We start from the raw sequence: 14,143 nt of genomic DNA on the forward strand, positions 1-14,143 counted from the left end.
CTTCAAGATTCTGCAAATATCTCATATGTTCTCATACTTTGCCCCATTAATGTTAGCATTTATTGTGATTCTTGCACAGGAAAGTTATTACTGTAGTGACTGTCTAAGATGATTTTCTATTTACTGTATTTTCTACATTTCTGTACTGGAATCTTCTGTAAGAAAAAGCAGTCTCTTCTACCCGATGTATTCATTTAATCAACTGTTTTTTATATTGTCATGGAATTGTGTGTTTATTTTGTTCTGTGATTAATAATTCATTTTTATTGCAAAAATTGTTCTAGATTTGGCCAGTGGGATATTTTTCAAGTTGTTTTCTGTCTTTAGACATGCCAGAATCATTTTTTGAAGATGTAGGGCCTTACTTTCTGGCACCACTAAATATTCTAGGCACGTCTTTCTCTGGTATCAACATTTTTTCAAAGAGTTTTTGTTTATTCTTTTGGAAAAATAGTATTTAAAGCAACATCCAGGTACCAGATATGCTTATTGCTACTGGTTTGCCACTGTTCTAGGATGCTACAATACACAAAGATATGTACATATATGCATGTGTATATATATGTATATTTATGTGTAACTATTCATAACTTTCAACACAATAAAGCTTTCTTTTTCTACAGTCAATTTTACTCTTAACATTTTACTCTTTCCAGGCAAAGATAATAACAAGTGGAAAATAAATAATAAATATTTAAACTAAAGCTAAACTTTTAAGTTCTTGTTTTACCTAATTCAGTTGTTGTTGCAGGCAATAATGTCTAATCTACATTGCAAAAACATGATCTAAGTGCCAAATGAAAAGAACTCATGTGTCCTACAAGATGGTTTATCCTCCATACTTTGGTTTTGTTTTTGTTATTTTTTCCTCATTTGGGTTAGATCTCTAGTGACTGTCAGAATAATTAAGGTTTATGTCTATTTTGAAGGTCAGCTATTAGTAGAAAATATAATTAAAAATCAAGTGGGCTCCTCTGGTGCAGGGCAGAAGTTCAGAAGCATAAAATTTACTAGATACTACATTATGAGCAGTGACCCCATGAATATGTTGTCATCTTGAATAAAGGTTGATTAAATTTATCATCCAACATATTCCTCGAAAAAATATTTTTGAATTAATTTAAAATTAGCATATTTGTTCCAATTGAAATTACACTATTTATATTGATCAATCCATTTATCCAACTTTGATCAAAGTATATATTTGGATAGTATTATAACAGGACAACCAAAATGGACAAAATTATATAATACAATCAGTATAAGAAATTGAATTCAATACTATAGGTATTTATGGAACAAGAAAATTTGATAGGGCTTGATACTGAGACAAAAAATAAGACACAGGACCTTTTACCAAGGAACTTATAATATAATGGATAATACAGAGATGAAATTTTACCTATCATCTAAAGAAAATTACATTATTCTGCAATATCTAATCAGTGTTTCTTAAACTATACAGTGAAACTAAAAATCTTGCTGAAATGTAATTTTAATTCTTTGGGCCTAGGTTGGTCCCTGAGGTTCTATATTTCTCAGACTTTGATAACAAGGGGCTAGTAAGTATCATGGGTATATAGAGGAAATAACAGTTAATATGCATTTGGAGTTAGAAAAGATTGCAAAGCTGATTGCATCAGCTGCCCCTGATGAATGAAAGGATTTCAGTAAGTGCTTTACTTAGTGTTGCAATAGAAAAAGAAAAAATACAATATTAATAAAAGATTTGCTTAATTGTTACAATTCCATCTTGGGTATGATATGAAAAAGTTATTGAAAGAACATGTTGCAATTTTGCCTAAATTTGTTTCCCAGGAGTAGCATGAATATACACATAACTTCTTCATGGCCTCTCTTTGTCCAAGGTTTTGGTTTTCTAGTCTTACTCATAAGAACTTAGAATGGACTTGACCCTCCCTTGCAGTAGTTGGGGGGTAGTGAGCAATCTGAATGGCAAACTTCTACAATAGATTACATCTCCAGACAATTCATTCATGAGACAAGGAGAATGCATCTCTGATGTAGCAGGCATACTGAATGAGACAGTGTTTTTCTACAAAGCACTGACATTTTGTACTGACTCTGACCATGTGAGCGACAGAGCAAAGAGTACACAAGTTGAGTGCATTTTGTTTCAGAACCCAATCATTCTCTTCTGATCTCTTATCTTACATTTTGTCCTCTTCAAAAATGCCTCCCAAACTTCTTCCCCATCGTTCCTACAGGTAGAGCTTACCAAGGCTATGTGATTACTAAGTCTCTGAGGATGATTTATTTTATTTTGACATGACCTTCCTCATCATCATTAAATTAATAGAAAGAGTGGGCACCATAAAAACCATGGAAATCAGGAGCAGTGTTTTACAGTCCCTTCTCGGTCAATATCTCTAGCCTGCTTAGCTGGGTTTCAGATATAACCTTTATTTCAGAGGCCACAACTAGGCATATGTAATTATTCCCTTGGCTTCTTATTTCTTTCTACCAACCCTACTACATAAAAGCAAGTTGTTCCTTTTGTCTTGGTAAGCAGGATAACTTAACACTTTCCAAACACTTATATTTGCAGGATTATTAAAGTCACTTTATAAGTCCTTTTACTGAACACAGTAGTAATTTATATACCATGTGTGTACTTATACATGTCTCTGGATATTACTAGTTTTGGCATTCATATACAGTCATTCTCCAACTTTATGTTATGAAATCCTACAGAAGTCTTTGAAACTTTGTGTGGTAGGAATATTCAGAGCAAAACTATTCTAGAAATAACTCCTAATATTATGCCGCTGCTTTGCCAACCTCATATATATGAGATGAGAGTGATATAATCTTTACTCTGGGTCAGATATGTAATTACTATGTTTAAGTACAACCACACACAGAAAAGAACAAGCGCCTAGGTGCAGAAAGAGTTTTCTAACACAAAAGGCAAAAGGTGAATCAGGCTACTTAAATAAGATACAAACAGAAAGAAAAATTAATAGCATTTTAAATATTGTAATAATATGTACAATTTACTTCAATAGTCCTTAAATTTTACTTTTCTTATTTGAGAAAGACTTTACTATATGGACATAAGTACAGCAAATCATTAAAAGTCAGATAGTAACTATGCCTTCAAATAGATAAATTAACTAAGGCAAATATTATATAACACAGTTCTCATGAGAGGACCGCCTTTTACACCTATCTAATGTCTGGTTGCAAATTTGAACTTTGTAATTGAGTGTATGTGTGTGTTAAATATTCCTCTTGACTGACTAATATGAATGGGTATATTCATAAATTGTACTGCTATGAAAAACACTAGTAAAATAAAAATTGGTTTTTATAAACCATGTTCTACACACATTTTGCATACTGGAGGCAGATTTATATGCAATATTTAGCTATGTGTAGTAAGATTTGGAAATGTTTTAACTGTACGTATTTCAAAATGTTTAAATATTTACAAACTGATTGACACATATTAACTATTTTTATGTTATTAGCTAAAATTAAATACTCCAGAGAAATAGAGCCTTTCTCTAGTGTTACTCAGATTAGTCACTTTACTTAATGGAGCTATCTATGGTTTTAATAAAATCTCTTAAGATTAGTGAATAAGTTGATGCTTTTGAAATAAAGATACAATATGCAAATTTATCTTTACTCACACTTGAGTCTTTTAAATTTAATGTGTTATATTTCGTCTTATGATTCTACAATTCTTTTTTATCTGCAAAATTCTTTGACATACCAGGTTCTGGTAAAATAAAATGTTTATAATATCCAATATCTGACAAGCCTGTTGGATATAATTAAAATGAATATTTGTATAACACTGTATTTGTGAAGTACAAAAGAACTTCAAAATTTTTCACAGTACAAGTACTAGGATGTATACTGCTTGGTCAATTTCATACTCTTACAATTTAGAGAGAAATATATTTGTCTGTAATATCATCTCTTTCCCTATAAATAAAACCAATTATATAAATATGTGTTAAAATCTATAACAAAATTTCATAGAATGTAACATGACATTATATTTTATATTATTTAATTACACAGCATATTTTGTGCCAAATTTTCTAAAATCTCTACATTATATTAACTATACTTGGGCTTTAAAGTGATTATTTGACATAGTATACTGTCACAGTTAAGATATTTTTAAACTATCTTTATAGACCTTATCATTGCATGCAAATTTTTAGGAGATATTGATACATATTTACAAATTCATAGTTTCTCATGTTTTAAGAGATGTGGCTATCATTTCTTTCTGATTATTCCTTCATAACTTTCTAACAACTTTTGATATCTTTCTTAGTCCAAAAGCCTATTTTTTTCCTCCATTTGATTACTATGAATAACTGACTTAGTTTGCTGTGATGACATTAATTTTTCTTTTTTTTTTGGAACTTGAGTAAAGATATGTTTATAGCCAGATTATTACAGGTAGTTGAATGGCTTATCACTGCTCCTTAGTACAAAGATATTGAAAAAAGCATTCATACTGTAAGAGTAAGTCTGAAAATTTCTCTAAATTGTTCATGAAATGAAGAAAGACATTTAACACCTTGGAAATATAATTTTCTCCTCGTCTCATCTCTTTAACCACTTTTCCTTTGTAATTCTCTTGACATTTTTGTGAAAAGTGTTCATTGATATTTACTGAAGTTTCATTGCTATACTGATAAGCACTCACTAAACAGGTATTTTAAAGAAGTCATTCAACATGAAACACTGAGCCAGTCACCAGGAAAACACACCCCTGTTCTCAAAGCTTACACTATAGAGGAAGACTATAAATAAACATAACATACATGCAAATTTCGAGTTCTGTATGCTGCAAAAACTGTCTCCAAAGAGGACTACCATGGATTTCTTCCTTTCCTGTATCAAAATGCTGCTTCTTACAAACAGAGGTGAATTGTGTTTGCCCTTCCTTTGAATCTAGTCTGGATTTAGTTACTTTCTCGACCAAAAGAATGTGGAAGAATTCACATTCTGAGACTTCTGAGTCTAGGTCATGAGACAGCTTCCAGCTTCTCCTTAGGTCTCTGAGAAAAGGCAGATACTAGGTAGGAAGCCCAACACAAGATAGCAACATTTTGGATAAGCCCAAAATAGCCCCGTGGAGAGGTCTTATGAAAAGAGATAAAGCTAACCAGCATTTGGTTAGCTTTCTAGCCATCTCAGCTGACGAACCAGATATGTGAGTAAAGGTACCCAGCACAAGTGAGCCTTAAGATGATTCCAAGCCCAGCAACTATTGACTGAAATAGGCGTAGGAGACACCAATGAAGATCTTGCATCTGAGCTCTGTTTAACATACAAGGCCATGAATGATGATAATACATTATTTGCTTTAACCCACTAAGTTTTGGGGGTGTTTTATATAAAAAATACATAAAGAGAAATCATTTATTTATGTTTACATACGTATTATATATAAGATGTACATACAAAACAGATAATATACATATAAATATGTATATATCTGTATATAGAAAGTGATGAAAAACCATAAAAAAAACCTTAGTCAACCAAATATATATGAAGAAATGGGATTGGCCTTAACGGCAAAAAAATTAGAGAGAAAGGGCTGTTAGAGAAGTCTCTCTCTGAGAACATATGAATACTTAAAACTAGGATGCAACAGGTAATTGTGGCAGAATATTCCGGCTGATAATCAAGCTCACTTCCTCATCCTCCAGTTCTTCTTGCCCTTTTTTGAAGTTTATACAGGATACTGTGAATGGATTTTAGCAAATAAAATGAAAGTGGAATTGTGTGCATAAACTCCAAAGCTGTACCTCTATTTCCATACCTTTTTTCCTACCTTCCTTCCCTTCTTTCATTCCTTACTTCGTTATTTCCTTTATTTATTCCTTCTTTATCTTATTACTTCCTTTTAGCCTTTATTCCCTCTTTGTGAGACAGCTATGCACTTTGAAAAAATCTGTTGTGCTTTATTACATATTCCCCTGAGTTTCTAGTCTAAACTCCTTCCTATGGAATAAAATCTTTGAAAACGTCTCTTTCTTAGATCTGCAATCTTATTTTTTTCATTCTTCTTTGACATTTCTGTCTTTCATCACCACAGGAATACAAGAAAATATTCGAGGACGAGGGGAAGATGGCGGAAGAGTAAGACGCGGAGATCATCTTCCTCCCCACAGATACACCAGAAATACATCTACACGTGGAACAACTCCTACAGAACACCTACTGAACACGCAGAAGACCTCAGACCTCCCAAAAGGCAAGAAACTCCCCACGTACCTGGGTAGGGCAAAAGAAAAAAGAATAAACAGAGACAAAAGGACAGGGATGGTACCTGCACCAGCGGGAGGGAGCTGTGAAGGAGGAATGGTTTCCACACACTAGGAAGCCCCTTCGCAGGCGGAGACTGCGGGTGGCGGAAGGGAAAAGCTTCGGGGCCGCGGAGGAGAGCACAGCAACAGGGGTGCGGAAGGCAAAGCGGAGAGATTCCCACACAGAGGATCGGTGCCGACGACCGGCACTCACCAGCCCGAGAGGCTTCTCTGCTCACCCGCCGGGGCGGGCGGGGCTGGGAGCTGAGGCTCGGGCTTCAGTCAGAGCGCAGGGAGAGGACTGGGGTTGGCGGCGTGAACACAGCCTGCAGGGGGTTAGTGCGCCACGGCTAGTCGGGAGGGAGTCCGGGGAAAAGTCTGGACCTGCCGAAGAGGCAAGAGACTTTTTCTTACCTCTTTGTTTCCTGGTGCTCGAGGAGAGGGGATTAAGAGCACTGCTTAAAGGAGCTCCAGAGACGGGCGCGAGCCGCGGCTAAAAGCATGGACCCCAGAGACGAGCATGAGACGCTAAGGCTGCTGCTGCCGCCACCAAGAAGCCTGTGTGCAAGCACAGGTCACTATCCACACCCCCCTTCCGGGGAGCCTGTGCAGCCCGCCACTGCCAGGGTCCCGGGATCGAGAGACAACTTCCCCGGAAGAACGCACGGCGCGCCTCAGGCTGGTGCAACGTCACAGCGGCCTGCGCCACCGCAGGGTCGCCCCGCACTCTGTACCCGCCGGGGAAGCCCCAGCCTGAGTGAGCCAGAGTCCACGAAGCAGCTGCTCCTTTAACGCCGTCCTGTCTGAGCAGAGAACAGAAGCCCTCAGGCAACCTACACGCAGAGGTGGGCCAAATCCAAAGCTAAGCCCCAGGTGCTGTGAGAACAAAGAAGAGAAAGGGAAATCTCTCCCAGCAGCCTCAGAAGCAGCGGATTAAAGCTCCACAATCAACTTGATGTACCCTGCATCTGTGGAATACATGAATAGACAACGAATCATCCCAGATTAAGGAGGTGGACTTTGAGAGCAAGATTTATGATTTTTTTCCCCTTTTCCTCTTTTTGTGTGTATGTGTATACTTCTATATGAGATTGTCTGTATAGCTTTGCTTCCACCATTTGTCCGAGGGTTCTATCCATCCTTTTTTTGTTGGTTTTTTTTCTTTAAAAAAATTTTTTTTTCTTAATAATTATTTTATATATTATTATATATATATATTATTTATATAAAATTATAACTTTATTATATTTTATCTTTATTTTATTTTATTTTATCTTCTTTCTTCCTTCCTTCCCTCATTCCTCCCTCCCTCCCTCCTTTCTCTCTTTCTTTCTTTCTTTCTTTCTTTCTTTCTTTCTTTCTTTCTTTCTTTCTTTTCTTTCTTTCTTCTTTTTCTCCCTTTTATTCTGAGCCATGTGGATGAAAGGCTCTTGGTGCTCCAGGCAGGACTCAGTGCTGTGCCTCTGAGGTGGGAGAGCCAACTTCAGGACACTGGTCCACAAGAGACCTCCCAGCTCCACATAATATCAAACGGTGAAAATCTCCCAGAGATCTCCATCACAACACCAGCACCCAGCTTCACTCAACAACCAGCAAGCTACAGTGCTGGACACCCTATGCCAAACAACTAGCAAGACAGGAACACAACCCCACCCATTAGCAAAGAGGCTGCCTAAAATCATAATAAGTCCACAGACACCCCAAAACACACCACCAGACGTGGACCTGCCCACCAGAAACACAAGATCCAGCCTCATCCACCAGAACACAGGCACTAGTCCCCTACACCAGGAAGCCTACACAACCCACTGAACCAACTTTAGCCACTGTGGACAGACAACAAAAACAACGGGAACTACGAACCTGCAGCCTGCAAAAAGGAGACCCCAAACACAGTAAGAAAAGCAAAATGAGAAGACAGAACAACACATAGGAGATGAAGGAGCAAGATAAAAACCCACCAGACCTAACAAATGAAGAGGAAATAGGCAGTCTACCTGAAAAAAGAATTCAGAAGAATGATAGTAAAGATGATCCAAAATCTTGGAAATAGAATAGACAAAATGCAAGAAACATTTAAAAAGGACCTAGAAGAACTAAAGATGAAACAAGCAATGATGAACCACACAATAAATGAAATGAAAAATACTCTAGATGGGATCAATAGCAGAATAACTGAGGCAGAAGAACGGGTATGTGACCTGGAAGATAAAATAGTGGAAATAACTACTGCAGAGCAGAATGAAGAAAAAACAATGAAAAGAACTGAGGACAGTCTCAGAAACCTCTGAGACAACATTAAACACACCAACATTCGAATTATAGGGGTTCCAGAAGAAGAAGAGAAAAAGAAAGGGACTGAGAAAATATTAGAAGAGATTATAGTTCAAAACTTCCCTAATATGGGAAAGGAAATAGTTAATCAAGTCCAGGAAGCACAGAGAGTCCCATACAGGATAAATCCAAGGAGAAATACACCAAGACACATATTAATCAAACTGTCAAAAAGTAAATACAAAGAATACATATTAAAAGCAGCAAGGGAAAAACAACAAATAACACACAAGGGAATCCCCATAAAGTTAACAGCTGATCTTTCAGCAGAAACTCTGCAAGCCAGAAAGAACTAGCAGGACATATTTAAAGTGATGAAGGAGAAAAGCCTGCAACCAAGATTACTCTACCAGCAAGGATCTCATTGAGATTTGATGGAGAAATTAAAACCTTTACAGACAAGCAAAAGCTGAGAGAGTTCAGCACCACAAAACCAGCTTTAAAACAAATGCTAAAGGAACTTCTTCAGGCAAGAAACACAAGAGAAGGAAAAGACCTACAATAGCGAACCCAAAACAATTAAGAAAATGGGAATAGGAATATACATATCAATAATTACCTTAAATGTAAATGGACTAAGTGCTCCCACCAAAAAGACACAGATTGGCTGAATGGATACAAAAACAAGACCCATATGTATGCTGTCTACAAGAGACCCACTTCAGACCTAGAGACACATACAGAGTGAAAGTAAGGGGAGGGAAAAAGATATTCCATGCAAATGGAAACCAAAAGAAAGCTGGAGTAGCAATTCTCATATCAGACAAAATAGACCTTAAAATAAAGACTATTAGAAGAGACAAAGAAGGACACTATATAATGATCAAGGGATCGATCCAAGAAGAAGATATAAAAATTGTAAATATTTACGCACCCAACATAGGAGCATCTCAATACATAAGGCAAATACTAACAGCCATAAAAGGGGAAATTGACAGTAACACATTCATAGTAGGGGACTTTAACACCCCAATTGCACCAATGGACAGATCATCGAAAATGAAAATAAATAAGGAAACACAAGCTTTAAAAGATACATTAAACAAGATGGACTTAATTGATAATTATAGGACATTCCATCCAAAAACAACAGAATACACATTTTTCTCAAGTGCTCATGGAACATTCTCCAGGATAGATCATATCTTGGGTCACAAATCAAGCCTTGGTAAATTTAAGAAAATGGAAATTTTATCAAGTATCTCTTCTGACCACAACGCCATGAGACTAGATATCAATTACAGGAAAAGATCTGTAAAAAATACAAACACATTCAGGCTAAACAATACACTACTTAATGACGAAGTGATCACTGAAGAAATCAAAGAGGAAATTAAAAATATACCTAGAAACAAATGACAATTGAGGGGCTTCCCTGGTGGCGCAGTGGTTGAGGGTCTGCCTGCCGATGCAGGGGACGCAGGTTCATGACCCAGGCTGGGAGGATCCCACATGCCGTGGAGCGGCTGGGCCCGTGAGCCATGGCCGCTGAGCCTGTTCATCCGGAGCCTATGCTCTGCAGCGGGAGAGGCCACAGCAGTGAGAGGCCCGTGTACCGCAAAAAAAAAAAAATGACAATGGAGACATGACGACCCAAAACCTATGGGATGCAGCAAAAGCAGTTATAAGACGGAAGTGTATAGCAATACAATCCTACCTTAAGTAACAGGAAACATCTCAAATAAACAACCTAACCTTGCACCTAAAGCAATTAGAGAAAGAAGAACAAAAAAACCCCAAAGATAGCAGAAGGAAAGAAATCATAAAAATCAGATCAGAAATAAATGAATAAGAAATGAGGAAACGATAGCAAAGATCAATAAAACTAAAAGCTGGTTCTTTGAGATCATAAACAAAATTGATAAACCATTAGCCAGACTCATCAAGAAATAAAGGGAGAAGACTCAAATCAATAGAATTATTAATGAAAAAGGAGAAGTAACAACTGACACTGCAGAAATACAAAAGATCATGAGAGATTACTACAAGCAACTCTATGCCAATAAAATGGACAACCTGGAAGAAATGAACAAATTCTTAGAAACGTACAACCTGCCAAGACTGAACCAGGAAGAAATAGAAAATATGAACAGACCAATCACAAGCATTGAAATTGAAACTGTGATTAAAAATCTTCCAACACACAAAAGCCCAGGACCAGATGGCTTCACAGGCGAATTCCAGCAAACATTTAGAGAACAGCTAACACCTATCCTTCTCAAACTCTTCCAAAATACAGCAGAGGAAGGAACACTCCCAAACTCATTCTATGGGGCCAACATCACCCTGATACCAAAACCAGACAAGGATGTCACAAAGAAAGAAAACTACAGGCCAATATCACTGATAAACATAGATGCAAAAATCCTCAACAAAATACTAGCAAACGGAATCCAACAGCACATTAAAAGGATCATACACCATGATCAAGTGGGGTTTATTCCAGGAATGCAAGGTTTCTTCAATATACGCAAATCTATCAATGTGATAAACCATATTAACAAATTGAAGGAGAAAAACCATATGATCATCTCAATAGATGCAGAGAAAGCTTTTGACAAAATTCAACACCCATTTATGATAAAAACCCTGTGGAAAGTAGGCATAGAGGGAAATTTCCTCAACATAATAAAGGCCATATATGACAAGCCCACAGCAAACATCATCCTCAATGGTGAAAAACTGAAAGCATTTCCACTAAGATCAGGAACAAGACAAGGTTGCCCACTCTCACCACTCTTATTCAACATAGTTTTGGAAGTTTTAGCCACAGCAATCAGAGAAGAAAAGAAAATAAAAGGAATCCAAATTGGAAACGAAGAAGTAAAGCTGTCACTGCTTGCAGATGACATGATACTATACATAGAGAATCCTAAAGATGCTACCAGAAAACTACTAGAGCTAATCAATGAATTTGGTAAAGTATCAGGATACAAAATTAATGCACAGAAATCTCTGGCATTCCTATACACCAATGATGAAAAATCTGAAAGTGAAATCAAGAAAACACTCCCATTTACAACTGCAACAAAAAGAATAAAATATCTAGGAATAAACCTACCTAAGGAGACAAAAGACCTGTATGCAGAAAATTATAAGACACTGATGAAAGAAATTAAAGATGATACAAATAGATGGAGAGATATACCATGTTCTTATATTGGAAGAATCAACATTGTGAAAATGACTCTACTACCCAAATCAATCTACAGATTCATTGCAATCCCTGTTAAACTACCATTTGCATTTTTCACAGAACTAGAACAGAAAATTTCACAATTTTTATGGAAACACAAAAGAGCCCGAATAGCCAAAGCAATCTTGAGAAGGAAAAATGGAGCTGGAGGAATCAGGCTCCCTGTCTTCAGACTATACTACAAAGCTACAGTAATCAAGACAGTATGGTACTGGCACAAAAACAGAAATATAGATCAATGGAACAGGATAGAAAGCCCAGAGATAAACCCATGCACATATGGTCACCTTATCTTTGATAAAGGAGGCAGGAATGTACAGTGAGGAAAGGACAGCCTCTTCAATCAGTGTTGCTGGGAATAGTGGACAGGTACATGTAAAAGTATGAGATTAGATCACTCTTTAACACCATACACAAAAATATGCTCAAAATGGATTAAAGACCTAAATGTAAGGCCAGAAACTATCAAACTTTTAGAGGAAAACATAGGCAGAACACTCTATGACATAAATCACAGCAAGATCCTTTTTGACCCACCTCCTACAGAAATGGAAATAAAAACAAAAATAAATAAATGGGACCTAATGAAACTTAAAAGCTTTTGCACAGCAAAGGAAACCATAAATAAGATGAAAAGACAACCCTCAGAAGGGGAGAAAATCTTTGCAAATGAGGCAACTGACAAAGGATTAATCTCCAAAATTTATAAGCAGCTCATGCAGCTTAATAACAAAAAAACAAACAACCCAATCCAAAAATGGACAGAAGACCTAAATAGACATTTCTCCAAAGAAGATATACAGACTGCCAACAAACACATGAAAGAATGCTCAACATCACTAATCATTAGAGAAATGCAAATCAAAACTACAATGAGATAGCATCTCACACCAGTCAGAATGGCCATCATAAAAAAATCTAGAAACAATAAATGCTGGAGAGGGTGTGGAGAAAAGGGAACCCTCTTGCACTGTTGGTTGGAATGTAAACTGATACAGCCACTATGGAGAACAGTATGCAGGTTCCTTAAAAAACTACAAATAGAACTACCATATGACCCAGCAATCCCACTACTGGGCACATACCCTGAGAAAACCATAATTCAAAAAGAGTCATGTACCAAAATGTTCATTGCAGCTCTATTTACAATAGCCTGGAGATGGAAACAACCTAAGTGTCCATCATCGGATGAATGGATAAAGAAGATGTGGCACATATATACAATGGAATATTACTCAGCCATAAAAAGAAACGAAATTGAGCTATTTGTAATGAGGTGGATGGACCTGGAGTCTGTCATACAGAGTGAAGTAAGTCAGAAAGAGAGAGACAGGTACCGTATGCTAACACATATATATGGAATTTAAGAAAAAAAATATCATGAAGAACCTAGGAGTAAGACAGGAATAAAGACACAGACCTACTAGAAAATGGACTTGAGGATATGGGGAGGGGGAAGGGTAAGCTATGATGAGGCGAGAGAGTGGCATGGACATATATACACTACCAAGCGTAAGATAGATAGCTAGTGGGAAGCAGCTGCATAGCACAGGGAGATGAGCTCGGTGCTTTGTGACCACCTGGAGGGGTGGGATAGGGAGGGTGGGAGGGAGGGAGATGCAGGAGGGAGGAGATATGAGAACATATGTATATGTATAACTGATTCACTTTGTTATAAAGCAGAAACTAACACACCATTGTAAAGCAATTATACTCCAATAAAGATGTAAAAAAAATAAAATAAATAAATAAGTAAATAAATATACCTATTATTTCCAATAGGCAGAAAAAAATAAGAAAAGAAAATATTCTAGTGACTCAAGCTTCTCTCACACTAACCTTGCTGCTTCTCTACTCACTGTTAGCTTGGTTTCCTTCTCTTCAACTTTCAAACCTTATTTCAATGCCACTCCTCAGGGATCCTCTCCTAACTTCCATATTGAACAATTCTTTATACTTTCTCAAAGCACACTGTTCTGCTCTTTACCAAATGGACACAACTTAATCTATATATTTATTTGTTTACTATCCATATCGTCTATTAAAATGTATATTCTGTGAGGCCTGGGACAGAAAATTTTTTTCATGGCTATGTACCACATGGCTAGCATAGCGCTAAGAACATGGTAGACAACATATTTATTCTGATAAATGAAACAGTGTTTTATAGTTATCCAATGAAATTCAATTTAATTTCATTTTCAATGTTATTTACTATTAGTTAACCATATTTCATCCAACTGAATATGATTATATTTCATGTTTGTGTAGATACATCAAAATATTCTCTACCTTCATTTCACAA

General features: G+C 36.7%; 1 long non-coding RNA gene across 1 annotated transcript in view; it reads left to right on the forward strand.

Annotated features, from left to right (window-relative positions):
- Positions 1 to 7,194: 7,194 nt before the first annotated feature.
- Positions 7,195 to 14,143, forward strand: part of LOC141278879 (uncharacterized) — an 89,166-nt gene continuing 82,217 nt past the window's right edge. The window contains exon 1 of the long non-coding RNA XR_012332276.1: positions 7,195 to 7,321. This is a non-coding gene — a long non-coding RNA (uncharacterized lncRNA). The remainder of the gene's footprint in view (positions 7,322 to 14,143) is intronic.

The sequence above is a fragment of the Tursiops truncatus genome, chromosome 6 (genome assembly GCF_011762595.2).
Source record: "Tursiops truncatus isolate mTurTru1 chromosome 6, mTurTru1.mat.Y, whole genome shotgun sequence".
Taxonomy (NCBI): Eukaryota; Metazoa; Chordata; class Mammalia; order Artiodactyla; family Delphinidae; genus Tursiops; species Tursiops truncatus.